Genomic DNA, 27,476 nt, shown 5'->3' with positions numbered 1-27,476 from the left:
CTTCAGTCGGCCCCCTGGTAAACGGTAACAATGGTGGCATAAAAGTCGTATACCAACTATATGCCCGATTGTGCCAAACACTGTAGCCAATAGATCCACTTCCTCCTCAAATTGGATCGAAAGTAAAGTGCTTCAAATACACACACACACCAAAAAACGGGTAGATTGAAGGGCCACCGTCGTTTCCTCTCTATAGAAAGCTTACTTAGAAAGTCGATCACGCTACGATCGAGTTCGATCAAGAATTTACCGCCTAGTTTTGAGGGGGTCAAAATTTCGGAACGCGTACACCATCGCTCAAAGCATGATCACCGTCTAACCGTCCCTTTAGTCCAACCCGTCAATTGTTGGTTTAATTCCACCACAGCAGACATGCCGACTCTTGCCAATAGACAGCAAAATCCGCTACATGGTGTTGCTTTTTTCTCACTTCTTTCCTCTACCCGGCGTTCACCCAACCCGAACGCCGATTGGCACCTGCAGAAAAGTAGCCCAACCGTAAAGTGTCTTTTAATTAAGAGCCACACCACGCACCGCCGCACAACCGGCCGCCTTACCTGGACGGTGCGTGAGAAAACCGTACCGTTTCGGTGGACACTTCCGCGTTTTTACGTGAGATGCTTCAGTGCTTGCCACACAGTATGCTTGAGAACTGATGGTGGACGAATGGGGGGTTTACAGTTGATAAGATAAGACTCGTGTGGCGCATTTGCGATTCAGGCTGGTGGTTGCAGGTGTCACCCACCATGACACAATGGCTAGTTAAGTGTACGGTACATACCACGGTATCTCGGAGCTGCACAGGGAAGATGACAGTGGAGATTTCCGTTGAAGATAACACCTACCGGGATTTTATAAATCTAAATACAATCTACGATTTAAATTTCCTCCAGCAAAGCAAAGTGGGTGAATAAAAAGGTGCAGGTTTAGTTTGTAAATGTAAAAAAGAAGCATACATAGCAACAGTTTAGCAAATAGCGGTTGCTAACCCAGCGCAACAAGGCAAAACTTGTTATTGTGTAAGTTTAGCTTAGTAAGTTTATTTTTCGAAAACAAGAACCACCTAGAAAACATGTTTTGAGGCTCCTGCTGGTTGCGTAAAAGCCAACACAACGTAATGGCCCATTCCAGTAAGAATACCAGAGTCCCAATAGGAGTATCAGTTCAAACCCATTTTTAGCCCAGCCCCTGCAGCAAATCAGCAGTCACCAGCAGAGTCTTCAATTCGAAATGTTATTTCTTATTTTATCCTGCTTCTGCGAAATCTAAAATCACTGAAAAAGGAAAAATAACAACCATAAGTACCTTACCACTCACCATCAACCGAAAATACTCTTACTTTCAATACACACTCACACACACACCTTTTACCGCTCTCATAAACAACACCACCCAACCGATGGGCTGCCGATTGGTCATCCGGAAAGCGACAGCCAATAAATCAGTGTTGACATGGCGCATGGGGCTGTGCGTCACAACCGTCACAACCGTGTCCCGAAACATAATTTCTGCTCATTGCACGGTGAAAGCAGAACGAAGCACATTGAAACGCTTCCAAAAAACGCATAACAAAACATGAAAGATCGCCGTCAGTAGGAGCTATTTCCTGTAACAAAAAGCACCTGTAAATCTGGAGAAAGGATGATGAAGTTTAAGCTACTTACCAACTTTTATGCTTTTGTTGATCAAACTAGAGATACTTCCTTTTTGGAATGCATATTTTACTGACCCGTTGCAGGTAACACTTTTGTTACTTGCACCGTCCAAGTCTCCTGTTATTTTGTTTGTTGGCTATGAGCTAAATGAAACGTAAAAAAACTCCCTTTCAGGCCTAACACGCGAAACATTTCCCTATTCTTCGACTTCCGATTCCCAGCGGCAAAGGAACGGCACGGCCAAATACAAGGTGAGCTAATTTGCATTTTAGATTGTTTTGACACCGAACGTACACACTGCGAGAAAAAGGTGACGACGGAAGCTTTCACCCCTTACTGTCTGGGTCAAGGGTACTGAAGGGGGCGGCTTATTTTGACCTATCGCTTTTCCTTTCTCATTTCCCCCCACCCCGTCATCTTTTGCTAGAGCTCATTAAGCATTCATTTTCCAGGCAGGGCGAAAGAAAAGACTTATTACCCCCGGGGTGGACACCGGCTTGTGCCTTCCGACTGGTGTCCGGCGGCACGAGTACGAGACCAACAGCCCAGATGTAATCCCGCCAGTCGCCAGTCGGTTGGTTTGCGCCTATTGCCGCCCCGGGGGCATGAATAAAGAAAAAGCTCTAAAGAAAAGCTTACGCCGAAAACAACACTTTACTCGATTGCGCGCCCGGTGAAGCGACCGCGTGTCCAAGCAGAAGGGAGGGAGAAGTTGGAAACAGCTTCACCAGGCCGGGCGGGTTCGGGTGGTTCGGGACGTGCCCCAGTACCCAGTGGCCGGATCCAATTACTTCATCATCCTTCTCATCGGTGGTGTTTATTTGGTTTTTGGCGAATTGATTTACCGGTTTGCGTTCCCTCTCCCCCCCCCCCCCTCTCTCTCTCTCTCTCTCTTTTGTTTCTTCTCAAGCGAAGGAAATATTGAAGCATCCCCCCGGCACAAGGTTTTCCGGTGTTTTCCCGCAAAATAATAATTACGCTCAACCGGATGAACGCAACAAGAACCGCAACGGGAGCGCGGCCTCGGAAAGCTCCCGTGCGCGCGCGAAAGGCGAAGCAAACTGTTGAGTAAAGAAAAACCAGAGTAGAGTCTGTGATACCAGTGGAATTCTTAAACGGAAATCTATTTTTTCGCGAAGCAAAGGGAAGTATTATCTTCTGCTTGATAGTGCTCGTGTACCGTTGGGCGGTCAACGTTGCTATCTGTGCTTTCCATGCCCGGTTGGCGCAAATCTTTTTTAATTGCACCGAGGGAAGTACAAACACATAGAGCTTATCTACGAGAAGAGAAGGAGGGGGGAGGAAACTGATACAAAAACAACTATTTTTAACTTTTTCATATAAATTTCTCTGAAGTATGATTCGCGATCGGCGTGCCCGTTGCACGTGTCGCTTTGGCGTCAACAAAGACAATCTTCACAGCTTGTTACAGCGTTAACGACTTGTTACACTACAAAACAAACAAACGAAACCCAAATAATTGTCCATTCAACTAGAATATTTTAAAAATGCAAACCATTGCCCAGGAACCTGCAATAATGACGCACCGTGCAAACCAGAATGCTTGCGTAGGATGGACGTCTTTTATGTGTTTTTTTTTCATGCGCACGTGCTAGCGGTAATGTCCAATTATGATGCTTCCACGCGAGAGCGATCCATTTGCGATAGCTTTATTTGCCCAAGTAACGAACCGAATCTTGATCGCAAAAAGCTCTGTGACCTTTACAGATAATTTTTGTTACAATTTTCCTTTGATAAAGGTACTATCGGGAGGTTATAGAGAATTCCTTTTGATTATTCCTTTTTTTCATTCAATACACTGGGTGCTGCGTTGACTTTTAAAGTGAAATATTTAAGGCTAGCACTGAGCTTATTAAACCGTACTCTATTGTAAAATTCGAAAAATGCGTAAAAAATAGGTCAAAAGCCATCTTTTTCAGTTTAATCCTGTCTTCAACGCGCTGTAACACATACATTGAAGTATAATTTAATGTTGCAGCATTGAACTTACCAAGCATTCCTTTAAACATTTAGATACAAACTCAATTTTCATACGAAACCTCTTCCATTCCTATCACTTCTCTGTGCCTTCTTATCTTTGTTTCCATTTCGCCTCAAAACAAAGCTCATTACCAGCTCTAACAGCTCTGCACTACAGACACAAACTGCCACTCAACTGTCCTCTATATTCGCTCACATTCTAGTCCCGCTGCTCTGACTAGCTTAATCTCAACTACTCAACCCCCAAACAATCGCGTTACATCTTAAATACTCGTACAAATCATTAAAACACGCTTTGCCAACGCTCAACCCGTCCAGGAGGCCGGCCCCGTTATCGGGCCGTTAACAACACACGTTCGTCCTTTACTGCCGCCGCCGGTGCCGAGGGTCGGTGTCGTACTCGGCTACTTTAAACCACTGGCGCTAAATTACCACATGGCTCCCACAAGCGGCATGACGATGTTTACCGAGCATTTTCAAGATACCGGAGCAGTACTGCGTTTGCCTTTTTTCTGCTCGCAGTGCGATACATTCCCGAGATTCGTCTCGCTGGCACGTCTATGTCTGCCGTGTGCCAGCGTCACTAACGCCCACAGGAACTAATCTTACCCTGGGTGTGTGTGTGTGTGTGTGTGTATAAGTGCACCGACGCCGTTGGCCAAGGATATCATCATGTAGCATAAATGAGCAAATAGAAACGGAGGTACCACCCATTAGTACCCACTCGAGCGGCCTCTCCGGGTTGCCACCGATGGCCAACTAAAAGCTAACGGCCCACCCGTGCACGTGTGTGTGAATGTGCGAATATGCTGCTTCTGTAACTCTCGCTTTTTTTCTTCTTTCTCCTTTGCGAAGCTTTTTCACTGTGCCTTCACAGTAGCTGGCTACCTCCGACCCGTTGTTTGCTCCCGCATCACGTGTGTGCGTGTTGTTTGGGAGGCACATACACGGAGCTAAAAGCAATTGCAACATGCAATTTGTATGCGATAATGTATCGTTGAATCGCATGTTTCCTCGATTTACGTCGGTCCTTACGCTTCCTTACGACAGCGAGAGAGAGACACACACAGACCCCTCCGGGAGGGAACCGCCCGGAGGCCTACGACAGGACGTCGAACACTGTCGAACACGGATAGGTAGAGATCGTGACCTAGCACACAGCACAGGCAACGTGCTCAACTGTACGGAAAATGTGCATCTTGTGTGTGTCTGTGTGTGTTTGTTGGAAATGCCATCCTTTACTTCCCTGTTCGAAGCTACCGTTGTCATATTCATTGCCCAGTGGCACTTTTCTCTGGCGGGCTCTGGGATTGGGGTCCGGGCTGTGTTCTATCCGCAACTGAAAGACACTACATGATACAGCTTTTATGCGAGTGGCAAATACTGTGTTTGCTTTGAGAGAAAGATTTCTCCTATCGAGGCGTCATGTGATTTGTGTATGAGGGCAATGCTCTTTTCAATATCTGCTTTACTGCAGTATAAAAAGGCTAATGAAAAGCTTTGTTTCAAGTAGCTTATGGCTAGCTACTTCAAGTAGCTAGAACATGAAACAAGAACCGAAGAATAACCCGTAAAATGCAACACTTGGATAAGAAAAAGGAGATTGTAAAAAATGAACACAAAGTGAACAACAAACTCTTTTGTCAAGGAGTTAAAGAATAGAAATAAAAGCTTTCGACACTTGGGAGTAATCCCATGCTCCTTCTTTGCAGAAGGCCTTCCACCTATGACGGACATTTCAGACCCACACAAGCTTTTCCAGATGTAATGTATCGCTTTATTCTTGCTACTGCAGTAAGATTTTTGTTTGAAATTGCATCAACCAATTGAGACGCTTCTTACCAACAATAGATTCTAGATATCAGTTAATATTGCAGAAAATATTCAACGTCCTTAGATGTTGTTCCAGTGTAGTGAGTAATGATGAACTTTGATATAATTCAATCACAAATAACCAATTAAATGGTGTAGCTATAAAAATTTAATTTATTTATTTAATTTATTTAACAAAGTTATCTAGCCATGCTGGCCTCCATAACTTAATACTAGATTCCTAACTAATATAAACACTGAACACATGAGCAAATAAATAAAACCTGACCATAAAAATAAATTGATAAAAATAATTAGAATTTCACTCGTCAGCAAAGGCTTCGCAAAGTTTGTTTTAGTACATTTACGCTTATGCTAGGATCGACAATGCTGTTAACAGAGCTATAAGAGTTAATCATTCTCAAAAGTGGATCATTAGAACCGAATACCGTAGACCTAAAATCAGTACTAAATAAGGGACGTTGCCTTAGATTCCTACTAGGTGCCTGAAAATTAATTTATTCTAGAATAAACGGGGCGTCAATGTGACCGCAAACAAGCTTATGTATAAAAGTACACTGTGCCTTCATTCGTCTATGTTGTAGTGAGATTAGTCCGAATAGCAGACACACCTAGCACGAATACAAAGGGTACACAGATTCTCGAGACCATGTGGTGTAACCGTTGTAGGGTTCCGCCGAACTGTCAGCCAAGCGCATCGCGGATAGGACAAAAATAGTTTAAATAGGGAACGAACGGCAGTTTCTGCCCTTTCAGTAAAACGAACTCACCGAGAGAACAAGCCACAAAACGCCTAAAATAAAATAAATTTTTTGGCACCACGCCTAAGCCTAAAAAATTCGGTTTCTTTGTTAGTTTCTAACACCATGGTAAACGGTAGTAAAGAGCGCGTGAAAGTTTTCTTTGAACTGCTTCTAGTCTATCGTTTTTGTACTGCTGATTTAGCAAATTCTAGAATCTGTCTTACATTAGCACGATACAGTGATTTTAGGGTAAAGGAGTCCTAAAAATCTTTAGCGACACGTAACACAAAACTTAACAAACGATGTTCTTTAGCTAAACACAACTCAAAATGATCGTCAAACTTTAACCTGCTATCTAGCTGTACACCTAAATCGCGAACGCTGTTGGTCTGCGGAACTAAACTGTCAGCTATTTGGTAGTCAAAGAGAATAGGGGATCTTTTTCTGGCGAACGTTATCACAGAACATTTTTTTAATATTAACACTCATGCTATTTACCTTGTACCAAGAGTTAAAGCTAGATAGACAATTTTGTAGTCGAAGACAATCAGCGGTATCCGAAACAGTTGTGTAAATCAATTTTTGGGCAGTCAGGAATTACATTGACGATGTCGTTACTGAAGATGATAAACAGCAATGGTCCAAGGATGCTTCCTTGCGGTACCCCTGAAGTATGAGTGAAGGGTGTAGAATTAATCTTCATCTTGATATCCCTGCTGTTTAGGAAGCTTGAATCTTTCCTAAAGTGTGTACTTCCAGATACTAAATTAATGGTTTTTGTTTGCTTTATAACTTTGAATCTGGTTCTACAAACTAAAAAGCTTCAATAATCAAGCCATACAATAATCTAGAGCTTCTACAAATTATTGAAAAATCCATGAAGTTGTATTTTGTTACAAAAGCTGCCAAAAATTACAATAACAACAACAAAATTTGAATGTCCTGAAGGTTTTGGCTGTTTGTTTCCAATTTGTACCTGTAACAACTTGTCACACCATCCACAAACTAACCCGAAAATTGCTCCCTTTAGAGGGGAATTAACCTTTTTGCCCCGAAGCACAAAGAGAAACACAACTTTTCCCCTTTCCCCCCAGATTCTCTAATGAACTCATCAACATACCCCCCGGCGGGCTGTTTTGTGGTGGTACCAAAATTCAATTGAACTGAGTTGTTTGATAACATTATACCCTTCTACCCTACCCCCCACCGTGTACCGATAGCGTTTCGATACAGCCATGCCGGCGCTGGTGAGATTTGTTTCAATTCCGGCTCCAAATCTGTTCACCTTCGATGCAGCTAATTAAAAGTCGAACCGCAAAAATGCCTCCCCGGTTGGCACTTTCTGTTTGACAAGTACACCGATGCCATCGGGGTCGACCACTGCTGTTCGCTGCCTCAGTCACTTTTCCTGGGGGCCAACCTCGACCGGCCCGACGTGGGACCGATTAAAAGGGAAGCGGACCCTGTCCGAAGTCCAACCAGCAACCAGCCGGGACGCGCACGGAACGGGACTGCAAAATTGTAATCTTCGCCCCAAAAAACCCTTACACGTCCCCTAATCCTCGCACGTACGACAAGTAAACAGTGCCGCGTGGGTAGGACGGGTCGATGTTCGTGACGGTTTGTGTTTGCCCGCACAATGTCCGATGCAGGTCCGCTTTCCAGCCCCAATCGTACGTGAGACACCGGGATCGAAAGATCGGAAACATGTGCACACAGCCGAAAACCAACCCCACCCACCCACCCACCCCTCCCCCTCTGAAACGATCCTGCGCCCTTGCGAAGGATATTCCGGCACTGTCCAAATATTTATACACAAAAGCTTACCATATTCGCTTGCCATTGGTTGGAGCCACGGTTAACTGAAGCTACCGAAAGAAATTGGACCAGTTGTTCGCTTGTTTGGATGCACAAGCAGCAGCTTTGTCTGTGCAGAAGCACAAAAGAGGGCCGTGTGCCTTTGCGAGACGGAACTTCCTGGAAAAACCCATCATAAATCCAATACACAGAACTCCGTCCCTATCTGGAGCCTGGTGCCATAATTTCGAGCTATGATTCTGTGGGGGAAAAAATCGATATCGACCAAAACGTTCAACCAGTCCCGCTTGGTTCTCTTTGCCTAGCTGGATCCATACGTCCCGTTGACAGTGTGTTTAAAACGTATCACTCATACTCAAAACAAACATACAGATACCTGAGCGCCAATCCCACACACAACTGGGTCAACTCGTTCAACTTTATTGAAGGCAAGCGGGTTGTTCCTCCTCCTTCTGTGTGCTTGACTTCCGACTGCACCCACTACACCCATCGGACGGAAAGAACATTAAAGGCATCTGGCAGCAGCCGGAATGCCGGAATCCAGTGTCATCTCCTGACGAGCCCAGCTGGCAATTGCCACAATCCCCACACAGACAAAACCGTTTACATCAAAGCGGCTTTTGAATTAAACGTAAAGGTGAATATTCCCACATTCAAACACACACTCACACGAAGGACCCAGTGACCAGTGTATGTTGACGAACCAAACTGTTAACATTTCGTTTTTAATTGGATTGATCCTGGGACCTGGGGGAGAGGGGGATAGTGTCGAAACTTTTCTGTCAACCTTTTTTTACCAATGGGCCTCGGCGCAAGGGAACACTCTCTCTCTCTCTTCTAGAGATGACTCCCCTTTTCGTCCGGATAGGAGTGTTCAATTAAAAAGGAATCTTGTGTGATTGCTGTAAAAGGATTTGGCCTATTTTGTAAAGTTTACACCCCTGTTGGTACGGTAGACGTTGTGAAACTCATGACTGCTTAGGGAGAGTAGTAGGTTGTTGTCCAGGAAATGTATATAAAGGAATTGTCTCCTTACCTTCTTTCGGCAAAATTTTCAAAACAGATTTTCGTTGCTATAGTGAACTATACTATTCTTGAAATGCTTAGCAACAACATACAGTTCAATGCAGCTTTTCAAAGTATGTCAAAGGGTATAAATCTAGAACCTCCATGTATCAGATTCTGCATTTAAAATGGTCAGAATGTGTGAAGCTTTCATTCCAGCTTTTACGCTACTCTAAGCTTCTTGGACTAGGTATCTCACTCAGAAAAGTCTTTTTAAGGACTTACACATTGTACCACATCAGTATCATTAGTTGGAATTGAATATTAAAATGTTTTAAAACAGACAGCATTTCATGAAATCCTTCTTCATTGATACTGAATTCCATTCTAGTCCGTCCTCAGAAAAGCTCTTCTAGTAGACACAACGACACGTGTACAGGGTGAACATAACACGAACAAAAACATAAATGAAATTTCATAATGACCTGCACGACACGACATTAGTCATCAAAACACAAACATAGCTTCATTCATCACACAATTATCCTTGCCATCAAACCCACGGACAACACTCATCTTCAACCGCACAAGGGCACGAGTCGTTTACAAACACATCACCAACATCTTTAAACCAACCAACCAACCAAACAAACACGCCAAATTCAAATACTCGAATATGATAAATACTTTACCTTTACCCCCTTACCGGTGACACAACTGGTGACATAAACACACCATCCCGCTGCGGTCACGGCAGTGGTGGTCGGTCCTCCCAACTGACTTAGTCAACGACCAATAGGTACATAAACGTTCTTTGTGTGTGTGTGTGTGTGTGTGTGTGTGTGTGTGTGTTTGTGTGTGTGGGAAGAAGGCACCCAGAAAAAAAAACAACACCTCAGGAACGATGTGTTTTATTTTATTAAATACATGTACCACACTGTCCCACTTGAATAAAATATAGCACCCAGCCAGCCAGCTGGAAGGAAGGCTGGTGGTGCTGCGCTCGAACGCTGTACCCATCAAAATTGTACGATCGCGTGCGAGCCCCAGTTGTGTGTATATCCGCGCGGCGTTTGGGTACGTTATTCTCGTCGGCGAGACCAGCACAGGCACCCGACGCAGAAAAAATTCAATTTCGATCGCTCCCATACACAGCACATCCACCAGCCGATGTGTGGTGGGCTTTTGGCTGGCTGAAGCGTGGTTTGGAAAAGCGTTGTTGTAAAGCACACTTCCGCTCGGCTATATGGGCAGAAGAAACCCGGCGCGTTTACTTCGTTTATGACTTTTTGAAACCCGTCCATCCATCCACCCCAGCTTTGCGCAAACAAACAAACGTACGGTGGCGGCGGCGGCGGCCGTAGCCGTTTGCGTATGCACAAAGCCAACCAAATAAGCACAAACACGCGGTCGGTCGGGTCGGTTGCGCTCGGATGCGCGAGTACGCGAACTGCATAAAGCTCCATCGGTTCGCGTGCAGCGGAAACATGTCACCCTTGGGGAAAGAAAACGCTCTTTCACACACACACACACACACACACACACACACACACACACACACACACACACACACACACACACACACACACACAACACGCCGGGGAAAATATTCCTTCCGTTCGCTCCGAAATCGTTCCCGTGCAGCACGGATCGACAAACGGTGTCGGTGGCTTGGTCGCCCTGTGTACGGTTTCGCTAACATTGTGTCATGTTAGCACCCGAACCTTCATCCAATGCGCGCTCCACCCCACCACAGCCCAGTGATTACAACGCCCCCGGGTAGAACAAACGAAACCGCTTGCTGTCGAAAGCTAGCGCTAGACAACGAACCTTTCTTCCCTCCCAACAAAAAAAAAACAGAAACGATTCCGAAACAGGTCAAAGAATGGGAAGGTGTTCCGAACAAAAAAAAACAGCTCCCAAAAGGTACACACTTTCGCTAAAGCGATGAAAACCTAGCCGAACGCGATGATATCATACGCAAACGTTTGTATATTGGGTAGATCGTCCCCGTCGGTACAGGCAATACGTAGCGGCAATAGCAACAACAAAAAACAACGGTTTGATGCAGCTCACGTTACCCAAACGCCCCACCGGGCTAGGGCGTCGTGTTCCCACAGCGTTTGTGTTGGTTGTGGCACACCCCAGGATCTCTGCTTCTCCGGTGCAAAACGTTACACTTTGCTCGATTAAACTACGAACTTAATTAAGTTGTAGCGAGCGGTCTTGCGAGCGGCAACGTACTCTACTGCACCACGATATGGCCAGCGAAAATGCCAATGTTTTCATTTTGGCGCGTTCGATGTGAAATATTAGCTGCTATTTCGGGAGAAAGGCAGACAGAAAGCTAGAAAAAGTCACAGACGATACACGCGCGGTACGAAATACCTTTCGAAGTAGATTTGGTTTTTCACCCGCTTAAATTAAAATTCCATTTAATCAGCTTAATCCCTCAACATTGGAAAATGTTTCCCATCTACCAGCACCAGGTTGCTTAGCAATGAAATGTATCCACCTTGGTAAACCCTCCCGTACCGAAACCAATTTCTTATGCATGTCTTTCACGACTGATTGACCACGGGCGGTCTCCAAGTCATTCGCTGTTTTAACGTTCCCGTTCCCACTGACGTTGGGATTGAGCTGGATAGGAATGACTGGCTGTACGCGAAGCTCAAAATACACCACCATCTGTGGGGCAAGGGGGGAAAGGGGGAACAATTGTAAAAGCACAATTAATTGGCCAATTATTGTGTCCGGCAGGCTTTCTTGCGAACCCGCAAGAGAGGAAAAAGTTTAATGTCTTGATCAACAAGCACACGCAAAACGATACGGGATTAAAAAGTGATCGAGGGGAGGGGGGGGGGGGGGGTAGTTACAATTGTGTGATAAATTGTGCACCCCAGCTCACACTGGCACGTTAACGTTGAACAAACGAGTTTACGATTAAATCAACAACAAACATCGGTTCGGTACAGCAATAACGGTATAAAAGTTAGCTCGTTATTGAGTGATCGTTATTTCTTACATACAATAGCAACAATACAATGAGCTTTCTTTTGCATGAATTTTGCCGTACGCAGAACGATTCTAAAAAAAAAAAGATTTCATGCATTCTTTTGCATTGAAAATTTCATCCCAGCACGCCTTAATGCACCAATTCCTTCAATTTAATTAATTATAATTTCATTATCGCCATCTCAACGTCCAACCAGGCGCGGCTGCCGAGCGTACTGTCCAACACTGCCACAATGCTCTAATTTACCCGCTCCGTACACACACACACACACACACACACACACACACACACACACACACACACACACACACACACACACACACACACACACACAGAACGATGGCAGCTAGCGGAAGGCTTTGAAATGGCATTCCCTTTTCCCTTGACAGAGATTGTTTTCCATTCTTACCGCGTCAGCAGCAGAGGAACGATGATGCTACACCTTTCCGTTTGCGAAAAGAACTATTTCCGGTAATGCGGGATTTCAATTAACCATTTTTCATTCCGTCCAAAGTTGCACGGAAAACAGCAGACAAAGTGCCTCACACATTCCTCCGCACCGTGAAGAACCGTCCACGAATCTAAGGCGCGTGCAACTTGTACAAAATTTTGATTGCAATTAAATAAAAATTTTCTCCCATCGGCACACGAACGCGCGAGATTCTTCATGCGGAACTGGGGAGGAAGAAAAAAGAAAGATGCGGCCTTAAGTAAAACCCGAGCGGCTTCCGATTCCATCTCTGTGAAGCATTAAATCCATATTATGCCAACTGTGCGTCGGGGAAATGGATAGCCACCAACCGTGTGCACCGTCAGCGATGTCAGAGTTGCTAAAAAAAGTGGCGGTCCTGGGCGGTTCAGTTGCACGAAAAGTGGACAGTTTCAATTATTTGGACGTTCATTTCCACAAATTGCTAACTGTTTACATGCATCTACAATAGGAGACCTTAGTAAACGAAAAGCAGAAGAATATAAGCGATAACAATTGCAATTGATTTTTCTATTCAAGAAACTTTTGCATCAAACCGAACTGAACATTTTAGGCAAAATGGCTTCCTAAACTAATTTGTCACCGCGTGTGTACCGCGCGCGTAAGCCGGGGAAGCAAAGATGCCACGGTAAGCTAACTTCTTGATTTATGTTCCTAGTGCAGTGTTTTAGTGATAGTGTTTTGTGCCGGTTCTATTTTACCAAACGACCTACGTCCTTGATCTTGCACCTCACCTCATGGATGCAATTTTGGCAAACGGTTCGCGTAAATCATAACAGAAATGGTTAGTCTTTCTTTATTTTTTTGTCATCTGTTTCCAGCTCTTTTTACATTCCATACAGGCTGCCCTTCATAATTGCACGGTGTACAGCTTTTTTTGTGTGTGTGTGAAAATAAAGCCCCACGCAAAGTGTTGTGGGCATTCTGCCAGCACGGCGAAGTTGATCGTAGACAAATCGTGCCCAAAAGATAATTGAATGTGTTTCATTTATGGTTTTTATACCATAAAGTAATCATAAAAAAACACTTCGTCCAATGAACGTTCTATCATTAAAGATTTTTTAGATGTTTATCATTAAAACTAATTTTAAATGATTTTGATGGCACTCAGCAGACACTTTTATAATGGCGAATTTTATAGCGCCATCTGTTGGGAAAACCCGTCACTTTAAAACTATAGTACTGCCGCCAAAACACCAAATCCTTTTGTATTTCTTTTCAAAAGCAACCAACTGATCTGCATAACGATGTGTTGTTGCTTTCCCCTAGTTTTTCAACTAAAGCTGCACAAAAATTACACCCTTTTTCTTTGCATGGAAACAACGCACGGTGCTCTGTAGCTCTGTACACGCATCGCCCATCTCCCGAAACCCTTACCGGGGCAGGTTCCCGAAGATGGTTGGCGTGAGCTACCCCGAATCGGTGCTACAATTTAATCCATTAACTGAAATTGGACCTAACGGTTTGATTGTTTACGATGTTGTTGTGGTGCTGCTGCTGCTGTTGCTGCTGGTTGATGTACTGTTTCTTCTTCTTTTTTGTGAATTTCTTCCACCCTCAAAAACGTGTTTGCAGGTGAGGCGAGCTTCCGCACATCATGCCGAGCATGCCGAGCTGCTTCTTGTTAGCGCTGTTTACGATGACTATTATTAGCCTGCTTCATTTTCATTCATGAATGATTTTTCTCGCGATGATGAAACCCCCCGCCGGAAGAAATGCGGAAGCAAGGGTGAGAGAAAGAAGAAGCACAATAACAAAAAATCAAAAACAACAGCAACCACCACCACAAGTAGCGACGCGCATTCACTAGCTGCAGCTGAATAATAGGCGCACAGGCGCCAAACGCATAAGTGTTTCCCTTTCGCGCGATAAAAACGCTTCACCGGCAACGAAAACGCACGCGGTTCTGCTATACAATTGCAAAACCCGGAGGGGGTTGGGGATATGGAGGGTTTCAGCAGTTTAAGTGATGTAGCAGAGCACACGAACAAAAAGTTGCATTGTACAAGCAGTAGTGTAGTGTAGCTGCTGAGTACATAATGGAGTTTTTTTGTTGTTGTTGTGGTCCATTTGACTCTCATTCGCTCGTTTGCTTCCCGTTTTGAAAGGCACCCTTCTCAAGATAATATACACATGCACCACCGCCTCCCGCAAGCGGGGTGTTGCATCGCGATTCCCGCCAGAAAACACTAATCCAACACACATTGTTATGCTTTTATTGTTGCTCTCTGCATCGCGCGGGTTTTTGCATCCGTGAAAGGATCGTTAAGCGATCGCTTCTCAACCATTCGCTTCCACAATGTAGCTTCACACCGCCATTCTTGTGGGCCCTGGAACCAAACCAAACATTGGTGTATGTTGGTTTGGCATTGATTGTTCACACCCCTTCTCAAAAGGTGAGAATGGAACTGCAGCGCTGCAAATCGCTACCGCTTGTTCCGATTATGTGTGAACGAAAGAAATTGCGCTGCTTAAATCTCTACCGGTGCGTGGTGGCGCGGTGCGGTGTTCCTTTGGTTTTTGTTTCACGTTTGTTTCCCGGGCGGGGTTTGGTGGAATGTAATACTATCTTTATTTCCATCGGTTTTCCCCTACATAGCGCTTATCATGCGTAAGTAAGGGGTAAATCCCTCCATGCTGTAGCTGTGAGATAAAACTTGTAATTCCATTGAAAGTAAGCAGCTTACATCATCTCACGTGCGATGCGTGCGTCATGCGCAACTGAAAAACAAATATCAGTGAAAGTTACAAATGATTACACGCAAAAGGAGGAAGGAAGTAAGGAGCACTAGAATGGGTAGAGATAAAAACAAATGCATTAAAAATAAGATTAAACTTCTTCTTCTTCTTCTATTAGGCGTAATGTTCTACGCGGACACTCATGCTGGCCTATACAGGCTTTCGAGACTTGACTCATTACCACGCAGCCGGATAGTCAATCCTTGAAACGGGGGACGGTCCATTTCAGGTTTGAATGGATGCTTCATTTCAAGTTGACGACTGTACCACTGGACCGCCCCAATGCTTATACTTATTTCTTTAAAATGAACTTCTGATAAAGATGGACGCAAAATACGCTTGTTTAAGTATGGTATATGAGCTGAAAAAATGATTGTTCTTGTGAAGACACTAATTGTCAAAACAATTTGACATTCCTGACTCACAGCATAGTACCACGTGATATTGGAAGAGGGTGCTATACGAAAATATTATAAATGGAAGGGAATTGGGCCCAAATCCACCTTTTTTTCTTCTAATAAATTTTAAATTAGAATGTCGTTATAAATTTAAAATTCCCACATTCACATTTTAATTCAAAAGTTAATGACAATGTTTTTGTAAGTAAGAATTAAATTATGCATATTTCATTCAAAATACAGTCAATCGAATTGCTGTTCTAACAATTAGAGCAATGGTTCATTGTAACCATACACAACGTATTTAGAATAATGTATACTACAATTGTGAAAACTCTAAAAAGTCTTACAAGGCCTTTAATCATACACCTTTAAATACTTCATTATGCAACTCTACAATAAACCTTCACTGACCAATTATTCTCTTCTTATTTCAGAAACTACAGCCTCAGCCTCAACTAAGTACAAGTAAGATACGAAACATCATGTAAGATAGTAGAGTAATCATGTTTACGAATAGAGATAAAAACCTCCAACACTTTGTAAAAAAAATACTTAGGCTCTCCTATTTCCCCAGTGATATCTTTCCTACTAACGAATGCCAAGATTAGGTAGTTCTTCCTATTTCCCCCAAGTGTTGATGTTGGTCATTAATCGGAGCAAAGTTTCAATACGTCAAAATCTCTTTAGAGACGCTCCTATTCAGTCTCATATTAATCTGCGGCAAATCATCACCGGCCTAGCAGCACTGGCGTAATGATCTGTAGCTTTTTAACATGACACATTAAAAAACATGTTCTTATTGCAGAGCATTTTGTCATACTCCGCTGCACAATAATAAAAACACACACACAATCATTATCGCTTACCTTGGATATAGACTCTTAAGAGGTGCTTCCTGTCTGCAACACATGTCTTTCTTTAATCATTGCCCGCAACTACCGCTTTAACCGCTCACGGTGCAATAGAAACCACCTGCAAGCTACCTCTGTGCTCAGCCCCCCAGGTGGTGACATTTCATCTCTTCATTCTAATGCACCGTTGTCACCATTTTCACACAAACACAAGCACATACCTGATTTACTGTTCCCGGTTACTGTCTTCATTTCACCGTAATGCCGCTACAAAATACGATACGATGTGCGAGGAGTCGCCGAACCCAGAACCCATACCACACACACACACACACACACACACCGCTGGCAGCCCGGGATACTGTGTTGGTATTTCATTTCTTTCATTCTGACTTTCATTAAAAGTGTAATAAGACCGGAAAACTGATTTCCCCCGATGCTCACGGCGGGGTGGCCATTCCCCCTACCGGCTGTGTGGCAACGACACAGCAGCGTACAGTCAGAGCGCCTGCTGTCAGCAAGCCGGGCCCCATGTCCTCCAATCACCCAACGTCAACAGTCCGAGCGCTGCGTATCACGCCGTGTCAGTTCGTCATGTGTCAGGGTACGACGTCACGAGGGTTGTGCTGACAAAAGAGTATGGAAAACGATCATCTTGGCTTCATTCGTCCAGCGGGAACGAGACAGGTCAGAACGACGAGTTTTGTGCCTTTTTTTGTTGTTGCTGTTTCTTAAAGTACACAAACCACTCAGGCACACTCAGTGGGACAGTTGGCACAAGATTAAGGGGCACACGATAATTCAGACGCTAAAGAATGTTGCAGGGAAAAAGACCCATTGGCATGACGAAAGAAGTACACAAACAACGCAGCTGCTTCTTCTGTTCACTATCTCTCTGTCTCTTCGATTTGACACTAGAGGGCGCTTTGAATGCATACCATTGGGTGGCGTTATTTGACAGGTACTTCTAGTGAACTGTCACTAACCCTGCTTCGCCTTTGGGTAACTTCAAAGCACTTAATATTCTGAACCGTTCAACCGGGCATCGTGATTTTGATGAATAGCGTATCCCCCGTTCTGACGATTCTGAAGTGTCCTATCTACTAGCTCTCCAGCTCCGCCCTCAGACGAAACTTTCGACAATCGATAGCCTTTGTCAAAACCCGTATCTTTCGTAAACGGTGGCGGGTGGGAGAAAACTTTCGATTCGAAATTAACCCGCACTTTACGGTTGACTTTTTGGCACGGGACTTTTTGGTGTGGGACATCTGTACGATAAGGATAAAGATATTTTGACGAAGGTTTACACAACCCGTTACGCTGGGGCTGCCAGGCAATGCGGACGAGCTTACGCGAAGCTTTCGAATGTACCCACACTGCTTCCAATGTCCCCTCCTATCGAAATGTGCAGTTTTGTTGAAGCTATGGCACACAATAAAAAATCCCACTCATTGACATTCCTACTTTGAGGTGTAATTTAACATAGGAAAACCCACCCACTGCCACGGTGCTTCTTTAATCAAACGCTTTCATGCGAGACCACATGTCATCGGCATGTAATAAAATAGCTGTTTTCTCCGGCTACACGACACACGACACCGCTGCTGCAGCATCTCTGTACCGCTTGCCCCCAATCTCTGCAGATTCGTGGGACAGATGTTTCACATATTTATTGCATGTTAAACATTCGAACCCCTTTTGGAGGAGTTGGTGGGCACAACGATTTGGGATAACGTATCACAATGGTTTCGCAATCTCGACCACCACCATCACGCGTCCCAAAAGCGAAACCGTCTGCTCCTAATCAAGTGGATCGGATGGGCAAGATGGGGAGAAGCGAGAACCCAATCGTCGATCGCAAACACACATTTTTGGCTAGCTCTTGCGCTGTAGCGCCCATGGAAAGGTTTTCGAGCAGCCTTTTCTTTTCCCTAACATGTATAAACCTTTTTTTCTGTTTTTTTGTGGTGTTATTTTACTTCTGTTTTACGAAGGAAACTGATTTGTCTGCTCCGGGGGACAAGACACCAGTGCTAAATCTGAACCTTCTGATCATAATTTCTTCAAACACCGATTTTTCCATCCTACTTTTTTGCTTCCAGCGCAGGAAGCATAAGGCACACAGGGTTCTAGTTTTTCCCCCGCTCATTTCCAAGATGGACACGGCATCGGAACGGTTTGCTATCCCCCCCCCCTCCATTTTGCTTCCCCCAGGACTGCTTCCGTTTGATTGCGGCAATGAAGCGTCCAAGAATTGAAGAAAGTCAGAAGATATTCATTTGTAACCTCACCCGTTACCGGGAAAGGGAAATGATTTTTTCCTTCCCGCCTCGCAGCCTTCGTAATCTCAGATTGGATTCTTTCGTCCATATTTTATCGCTACCCGCCGTTGGTCGGTGTTCTCTTTTGTTTTGTATTACTTTTGCTTTTTCGGAAAGGCAATCCTTTCTTCCAGGCATGCGAGCGAGTCTTGCCTCTTGGAGGAATTTCGCCATTCAAACTTGGCCTTTTTTTTCTTTATTCCTCCGTTTTACTTTGCTCCCAAATTTTGTTTATATATTTTTTTACTTTTATTCTGTACACTTTATGTTTTTTACATCCATTTTCCACAACCTTTGAATGGGAGTTTTTCTCTTCGGTTTGAAAGGCTTTATCGCATCGTTCTACGCCAACCACCAATGAGAGCTGAAGCGTAACCACAGAAAGGATTGTTCTCCAAGGGAACAATACAAACGGTAGCAGCAAACCCCGAACACAAGAACACTACTCTCAAATGACACTTCTTTGGCTCGGCATGGGGACCCACCATTACCACTCACCAGGATCGATTGCAGCCGACCGGGGACAATCTAGTCGGGGAAGGGTTTCTTAAGCAATATGTCCCTCAAACCCGACACTGTCGTTATTCTTTATCGTTTCCGATCCCAGAAGGATCGACGATGATGATGATGATGATGATGATGATGGTATGCGAATGGTATGCGAATGTTGACAAAGTAGAAGTAATGCACACAACGAAAGAACGAAGGAAAAACACCATAGCTCAAATCATAGAAAATGCTGTGTCTTTCCATTTTTTTATGTCGTCCTCCTTTTTTTACTAGATTTGTAAGCAACCAATCCCTTTTTATCTATTCTCGGAAGGCTTTTCTTGATTGAAACACCTTTCCGATTAAATCCGATCCTCTGAATTTTCATGTCCCCACCTTCCCTACTTGTGCTACTATCCGGACGAAACCCGGCGTGGTGCAAAAGTGCAAAGCAACCAACCCCAAAAGCCCCACGGTGTTGTAACGTAATACTGACCTAACTTTGCTTCGGGGCATCGCTTCCACTTTAGTCTTCCTCGTCGGAAAACCGTCCGGTAATGAGAATATTGGTATCGACGTGGCAAGTGTGAGGCGGGCAATTTAGGGCTCCTCCGTGCGCTTCGTTCGATATCAATCGGCCTTCGTTCGGTTTTTTGTACTCCGGTTGATACTCCGGCATTATATTTCACCATTTTGAAAAGTTCAAAACAGAAGCACCAGTACACTTTTGAATAGAGAGAAAAAAAACCTCTACACCTTTCCGCATCGTCTCTATTACCGTGTTGTGGGGCTGTTTTTGCTGCTGCTTTACTTTTTTGCCAGGGTGAGCGATAAATCATTCCCGGAAAGAGTGCACCCCACATCTGAAGGAGTACATATCTAAGCCCGGAAAGGAGGGTCGAGGGTGAAAAAAAACCAACAACCAGTTTAATATTACTTTTGTCAGCACGAGCACGTGCGCGCGCGCGCGCTCTAGCGTACGCCTGTCCAAGGAAATAATCTGCTTGCGGGGAAAAAAACAACACAACTGAGCGCAAGCTGCTCGAAAATAAGGCGACACCCATCATCCATCTTGCGCGCGGGAAAAAAAAGGGGGCAGCATGGCAGCACGCTGTGTGTGGTTACCCCTAGCAATCGAACAATCGCCGGTTGACCGGGCGTCGCTTCGAAGAATCATATAAATCTTCATTTTCACCAAACGGTGTTGGTGGTGATGGTCGCAACAAAATCAGGAAGCTGCCCAGTGTGTGTATGTGTATTTGGCGCGTGGCCGCTCCGGGAGGGCGTTGGCACTGCTACCGAAAAAGCAAAACATCAAACCCTAGAAAGGTACTGGGACGAAGAGAGAGAGAGAGAGAGTGAGCAACACCGTCATCATCAATCAAACCAAGCGTTCATTCAAATCTGGCGTGCTCTGGGGGGACGCGCTTTCCAAAGGTAAAATGGGTTAGGGAGGGAGACTAGGTGAAGCAACTAACAGATGAAGAGTTTCGTTTCGCACCAGTTGGTGGCGGAAGCGTCTTAATTGAATGAGTTACAGAATCTGTCATCATTATAATACTCTATTACGGACAAGCAGCGAGATTGGAGAAGGGAAGATTTGGCCCATCGATCGAAGCTTTATTTCTCGTTTTCTAACAGTGACCCAAATGTCCGAGGAGCTCACCCACCGAAAGAAACGGTTGACAGTGTGTTCCTCCAAAAAGGAAAACAAAAACGTGTATCGCCATCGCTCAAGTGTGAATTAAATTTCCACTCCTTTCACACGCCGGGATATGGAGCATCCTGTTCAGCGTGATTGCTCGCGAAGATGACCGATCGAAGGATAGTGCACACATTTATCATGCTGCAGTGCTTCTCGGGGTGAAAATGAAAGAACTTGTGAGAACACATTACCGTAGCAATAGACGATGCGCAATCTCAGATTGCGCATATATTTATCTGTCAAACGGATCGGTTTGATATATTTATCTGTCAAAAAATATTTATATATCTCGGACATATAATCTTGAAAATTTATGCGCAATCTTGGCGCAATCTGAAATTGTATGGAAATGACGTTTATAGCTCAGGGTTGGCTACGCGAAATGACTTATGTTTTGATAAAACGAATATATGCGCAATCTGAGATTGCGCATCGTCTATTGCTACGGTTAAGTAAACACACACACACACACTCACACAAAATGTACAGTGTCACTAGGTGGGGGTTGACGCCTACTACTTGCTGAAAAATGGATGCACAACTCCAAAGATTGTAGGGAAACGCAAATCAAGGCACACTTGACAGCTCACCCTTTTTTGACGAGATTTTTTCTGCTCCGTGTGTCAAGCGGCGGCAAAGAACACGTGCAACGAGCTGTGGAGTAAACGACGAGTAAATCGTCCACCTAGTTTACGGTGAACACATTATCGCTCCTCCGAGAGGCGCATGGCTCTTTTTATGAACTCAAGAAAGCGCCCCGAATGATGGGCTGCTTCCCATCTGTATATCCTGTTTTCCCCCCGACTGTTTAGATTGCGCTTCTCCATTTTCCACGCTGACACTTTCCAACGGTCCAAGGACGTTGAAATTGAATGCCCGTGCCCGGGCACGGCACTCATCCATCATCCGCGCGAACTCAAGCGAAGTCTTTTTGCCGGCGTTAAGGTACACACATTACCACGGCAATGGTCCTCCGGGCTCTATTTTAAGTTCCATCAAAAGCGCACTTTCGCAGCAAAATAACGGAAACGGACAGGCAAAACTAGAACGAGCTAATCATGGCCAGTATATTTATCATCCGGCAGTTGCCGCATTCGACGACCCACAACCGATACACAGGACGCGCCGCGACCAAAGCTGGAGAACCCATTTGCAAACCGCCCTAAGAAGAACCACCGGCCATGCCTCCTGCTCCTCCATTCATAGCCACGTTTTCCATTTTGCCTGCACGGCTTAACGCGGAACAGCAGCAACAGCATCAACCCATCGTCCCCTTTGGCCGTGTTAAACCCATCAACATTTGACGCCCTTTTCAACACCCGACAGTTGATCGTGTCAGGGGGCGAATGAAACGTAAGAATCCTTGTTACTCTCAGCTTACACTTCCGAAAAGAAGGATGCTGAATAGCTGGCGCACTTTCGCCCGCAAGCCGGCAATGTGGGAACGCATCCCAAAACCCAAAAGTCTGCCCCCCTCGGTGCCCTCTCTTGCTGTACTAAATAAACATATTGCGCGCTGTCATGATTCTGTCTGCACTCACAGACACAGAGGCTTAACGCCGTGTGTAATAGGATCCTTCCCTGCCAGTACCAGCAGGACGACGCATCCATCCTTCAGAACAACACGGAACCGTGACGCATACAAGCGGATGCGTAATTTGATCGATGACTGATGATGCCGTCGTCGTCGTCGCTGCCGTCATCACATTTTGAAAGTAATTGAGTTCCATGGTTCCAAGCAGGAGTGGGGGATGTGTAGGACAGTAGCTCCTTGGTCCGTATCATAACAACAACCTTAAAGTGGCACCCAAGAGGGCAATATTGTGTAAACAAATATCCCACCGACCGGCAGTCTTTGATTTAATTACGCACGCATTCGTAGTAGGCTAGTATTTCTACCTCTTCCCCGATTCTTCACTAAGGAATCGTTTTGATTGGGTGATACAGGGGACTAAAACTGGTGAGGCGAACCCGAAACGATTTGTTGTGGCGAACAACACGATGAAGGAAAGCTTTCGGTAAAGCTGTTGTTGTTCAACGACACAATTAAAAGTTGTTAGCGGAGCACTCCGATCTGATTCTAGTACATCGTGGGACCGATATTGAAGTGGATCATTTGCTGATGAACAGTAAGTAATCGCATTGAGTTTCACAGATATGTAAAGTAGCTCAAGTATGCAATCGAAGATGCGCCTCTGATTCCAGCAAATGAGTTCATAAAGACACTTTGACATTAGTCTGGATGTGAATTGTGTTTACCAACGAGCGACATGATACCGTTTTGCTAGTAAACCGATACCGAAAGTTTGCCCTAAATAGTATACTCAACGCCGTGCACTTTCGTTAAACGCCACTTAACACCTACGGGGTTGGCTACCCGTTTCCCCTTCCTACTCGCACAACTGTACTGGCGCTTCTAATTAGCATCGCTGGAAGCAACACCATCAATCGCGCATTGTTTGCACGCAAACCCCGTGATCCCGTGGGTAATATGAAGCCAGCCAAACGCAGCTCCTATATAAATGATACAAAAATCAATAGCATCACAGTTGGGTGTCCTATTACGGGAGAGCGAGCATTTAACAAGAAGAAGCCTCACGCTCACACTCGGAGCACTCTCACCGTTTCGAACATCAATTCCAAAGCCCACTTCCGATTGGTGTAGCAGCACAGCCACACTTAATCGGACCTCAATCGAAACGTCAATGCGTCTGCCTATTAGCGGTATCGGTTAATGGGCGCACCGCCCCGTCCTGCCCCTATAACTTCGGGGTAAAGGCGCGACCCCGAAATTGCCAATTCGTGTACTTCAAACCCGCAAGCTAATATTCATTACCGATTCAATTGTTATGCAAAATATCTTCTAATTGGCTGCATCTGTGCTCTTCACCCGTTGCGCCACTTAATGGGTGCCGCGGAGAGTTAAGCCCCCTTAGGTGTCCTGCCACAGCATTGGCACTGGAAAGGCTTATCAATTGAGAGGGGAAAGGTAGTAGTAGTAGTAGTAGTAGTAGTAGCAGTGCCGTCGGACAGAGCTTTACAAATTGCACCCAAGTTTGCTGCTCGTGGGTCGCCGGGATTTGTACGATTGAATGTTGCGATCAAACCGTGTATTCAAAATGCATCAGGCCCCTCAATTAATGAACCCCTTTTTGGGGAGAGCAGAGAACGGGAAAGGAAACAGGGAGGAGGTGTCATTCAATGGCACGTGTTAGTGTAGCAGCGTAATACTCCCGACAATTAAACGCACCCGAACGGTAACGCGTCAAAACTTTATTCAGCTTGATTGCAGCGAATTGAAACCAGCGGTGGGCGACAGTATGACTGGATGGATGGACGCGAAGAAGCTGCCATGATGGACAGTTAGCACGCCCCAAAATGCACGCCGTTGTGCTTCTAAGCGCGCTTCACGTCAACATCGAACATCACGCTGTGATTTTTTATTCACTACGCCAACCATCACCAACTCGCCACCGGACCGGTTGAAGAATACAGCATTGATTATCTTCATTATCATTCACGCCACTCGCTTCCACCAACCCCCCCCCCCCTCTCTCCCTTTTTTAAGGGGCAGTCAGGGTGTGTTAGAAATGGAGGCGGTGGTACGGTTTTGTTTGTGTTCTATGATTTGATTTTTCATTCCCAACGCAACACACGTCCCAGCAGCAGTGGTTCGTCCCAGTTGCAATCAGAATTCCACCGAACCGTACTGACCCAGCACACACAACTACCGTGCAGGATTCCGTCCCGTTAATGTCATATATGTGGCGCGCGCGCTCCACCCGGACTAAACCAACACGTCCGAGGGGTCATCCAAATGGGGAGAAGCTAAAGGTCACGCGAGCCTGTAGGGAAATTGTAGTGGCCCGAGCGCCCGGGCAATCAAGCTTCATGGACCTCTTCCAGACCAGCCCGCACACATGAAAATCAATAGTCGCAATAGCAAATGCAATAACTGCAGTGTCCGGCGGGTGAAGTGCCCCGAATCCCATAAACACACACACAGAGCGAGGGACAGTTTACTTGTGTTTCGTTTAAATTGCAAAAGCATGCAGCGACTGCAACGACCCGGCGCACGGGAACTGCAGCAGTGTGTTACATTAGTGGCAGCAGAAGAGCCCGATTTGACCACCACAACTCCCCGTAGGGAGGGAGGGAGCTGGGAAAAGATGTAAGAACTGAAGCTGTAACTTTTACAGCAGTACAGTGCGCAAGTTGTGTGGGTAACCATACGCTTCGCATGGTCAGACATTGACCAAAGTGGGAAGCTCCAGGGTGGGGAAAAAAAAACAAATGCCAACAAACACTAATTCATCGGTCGCATGTTAGCGTCGCTCGGTCCAATCCTTGTATGTACCGCACTGTAACGATATTGAACCGATCCGGCGTTGGTTGCTACCATGCTATTCACCCATCGTACTGGCAAAGTAGATTGCAGCACATGGCGCATCCATGTGCTCGGGCGCTCGGCAACCCCGTACATAGAATGCAAAACAATCAGAGTAATTATCACACACTGTGAATTGATTAAAGCTAACATGAAGAAATGTCGGTTGATTAGAGCGAACACCACCACCAACGGGCCTGGGCAGCACACAGCCAACCTTGCACGTCCAATCAGGCCTTGGAGCGAGCGTGAACATCGACTATGGGGTCACAAATTAATAAGCTTTTATTTACAAATCAAAACAAACGCATAATTAGCAGTGCTATGATAGGGAGTAGTATGATGCCATGAGAGAACACATAGACGCCCTGTCTAGCTGGGAGAAGGATTTTCAATACCTGATTTGCAAACGTTGAAAACTAAACGCCGGTCACTCCGGTCTGGAATAGAGCATAGAGCTTTCGTTCTATTCGACCCACGTTCGATCTCGCCCAGAGCGGGGAATGCTTCAGATCCAGACACTTGCTAAACTGAATCATTGTTGCATTGTTTCACAAACATGTGATAATGAATTTATGCAATTCCACCCTGCTTCACTCGGGAACTCGGAGCCGTTCTGGGACTGGGAAACGACTAAAGTATTTCCTTACAATCCTTACATCGATCACTGGTGGGGGGGGGGGGGTGGCTGTTGTTTGTGCTTCATTTACATGCCGATTTCATCATTCTTCTTGCCTCCTGCATTCCCGTTTTATTCCTCGCTTCCCCTTCTGGATTGGTTATTGAAACGTGTCTCACTTTCCCATCGATTGCTCCAAACATTAGACGGGCGGGCGCCCAACGGCCCAACAGGGAGCGTACCTTTAAAAAGTCATTCCATTTATGCTTTCCGGTATGGCTCCCGGTGCGATACCATGCACTTGATCTACCTTGCAAAACGGGACAGGGACGCCCTTTGCGTAATGGAATGGTAATCAATTGCTCTGAAGCAACAGCAGCCTACAGCCGCAGCGTGGGACGGCCTGGGAACGATAGGCATGGAGAGCAGCCATTCGGTACGATTAAAAATAGAGCTCACTCATAATGGGAAATTCCCGATTGCAAGGTTTCGAGGACAATGTGTAGTAGAACACTTTAATCATCTGCCACCATTCGCCCGCTGGAACTGTATCGGTTCACTGTCGGCGCTTTTATCAGTATTGGAAAGCTGTTGTAAGTCTGCTTGTTTTTGCTTTTTGGGATTTTATATTTCAAAACAGATGTACGAGTTATGTTTCAAGCTTTTACATTCATGATCGTTATGAGGAATGATGAACTGATGTTGAGTGGAGGCGTTGAGAAAGTGATAGACAGTAGGATTGAAAGCACAGCTGTTACAGGATACATAAAAGCTGTTGTATTTAAATACCGTGAACACAGTGAGCAGAGAGTTAATGATGTAGATTGAATAGTAATACATAATAAACAACCTAGAACTGTAGAAAATGTGCAGGTGTAGTAACGCAAGCATGATGATATCGATTAAAATATCACATAAAGGCTGTTTAATAAGTAAAAACTTAGCAAAACTCGAACTTTCGCGCACTAATGCTTTAATAGTTACTAAAAAGATTAATATTAAAGAAATTTTGTCAAACTGGTTGCATAGTTTTAGGCGTTGTTCATGTAATATAGCACCATTGAGATGTTACGCATTATCAGCAATGCCCCAACTGTACGAATTTACAGTGTAAGATAGTGAATTAAAAAGTAATGATAATATCATATCAAAATCAATCCTTCACTCAGTTTCTTCAACGAAAATCCGAACATAATTGAAATCAAATCATCAGCTTCAAAACATCAGCTTACAGGGTTTCCCACGATAGATTGGTTGGTTCCCACGATTTATTGGTGCGTTCCCACGATTTTTTGGTCATTTCCCATAATTTTTTGGTAGCAACCCACGATTTATTGGTCGGTTCCCAAATATTATTGGTCGGTTCCCAAATATTATTGGTCGTTTCCCAAATATTATTGGTC

At 44.9% G+C, this 27,476-nt stretch overlaps 1 protein-coding gene across 8 annotated transcripts in view; it reads left to right on the top strand.

Annotated features, from left to right (window-relative positions):
- Positions 1-27,476, top strand: part of LOC120950873 (uncharacterized) — an 87,805-nt gene that overhangs the window by 9,377 nt on the left and 50,952 nt on the right. For 7 of the 8 annotated variants that reach the window (XM_040369254.2, XM_049607758.1, XM_049607757.1 and 4 more), the window contains exon 3: positions 16,136-16,166. The gene's annotated coding sequence lies outside the window, so the exon portion shown is untranslated. Of the gene's footprint in view, positions 1-1,829; positions 1,907-16,135; positions 16,167-27,476 lie in introns of all 8 variants that reach the window. The other variant, XM_049607759.1, reaches the window with a different exon arrangement.

Source organism: Anopheles coluzzii, chromosome 2 (assembly GCF_943734685.1).
Source record: "Anopheles coluzzii chromosome 2, AcolN3, whole genome shotgun sequence".
In the NCBI taxonomy this organism is placed as follows: Eukaryota; Metazoa; Arthropoda; class Insecta; order Diptera; family Culicidae; genus Anopheles; species Anopheles coluzzii.
This window is presented reverse-complemented; position numbering and strand designations above follow the sequence as displayed.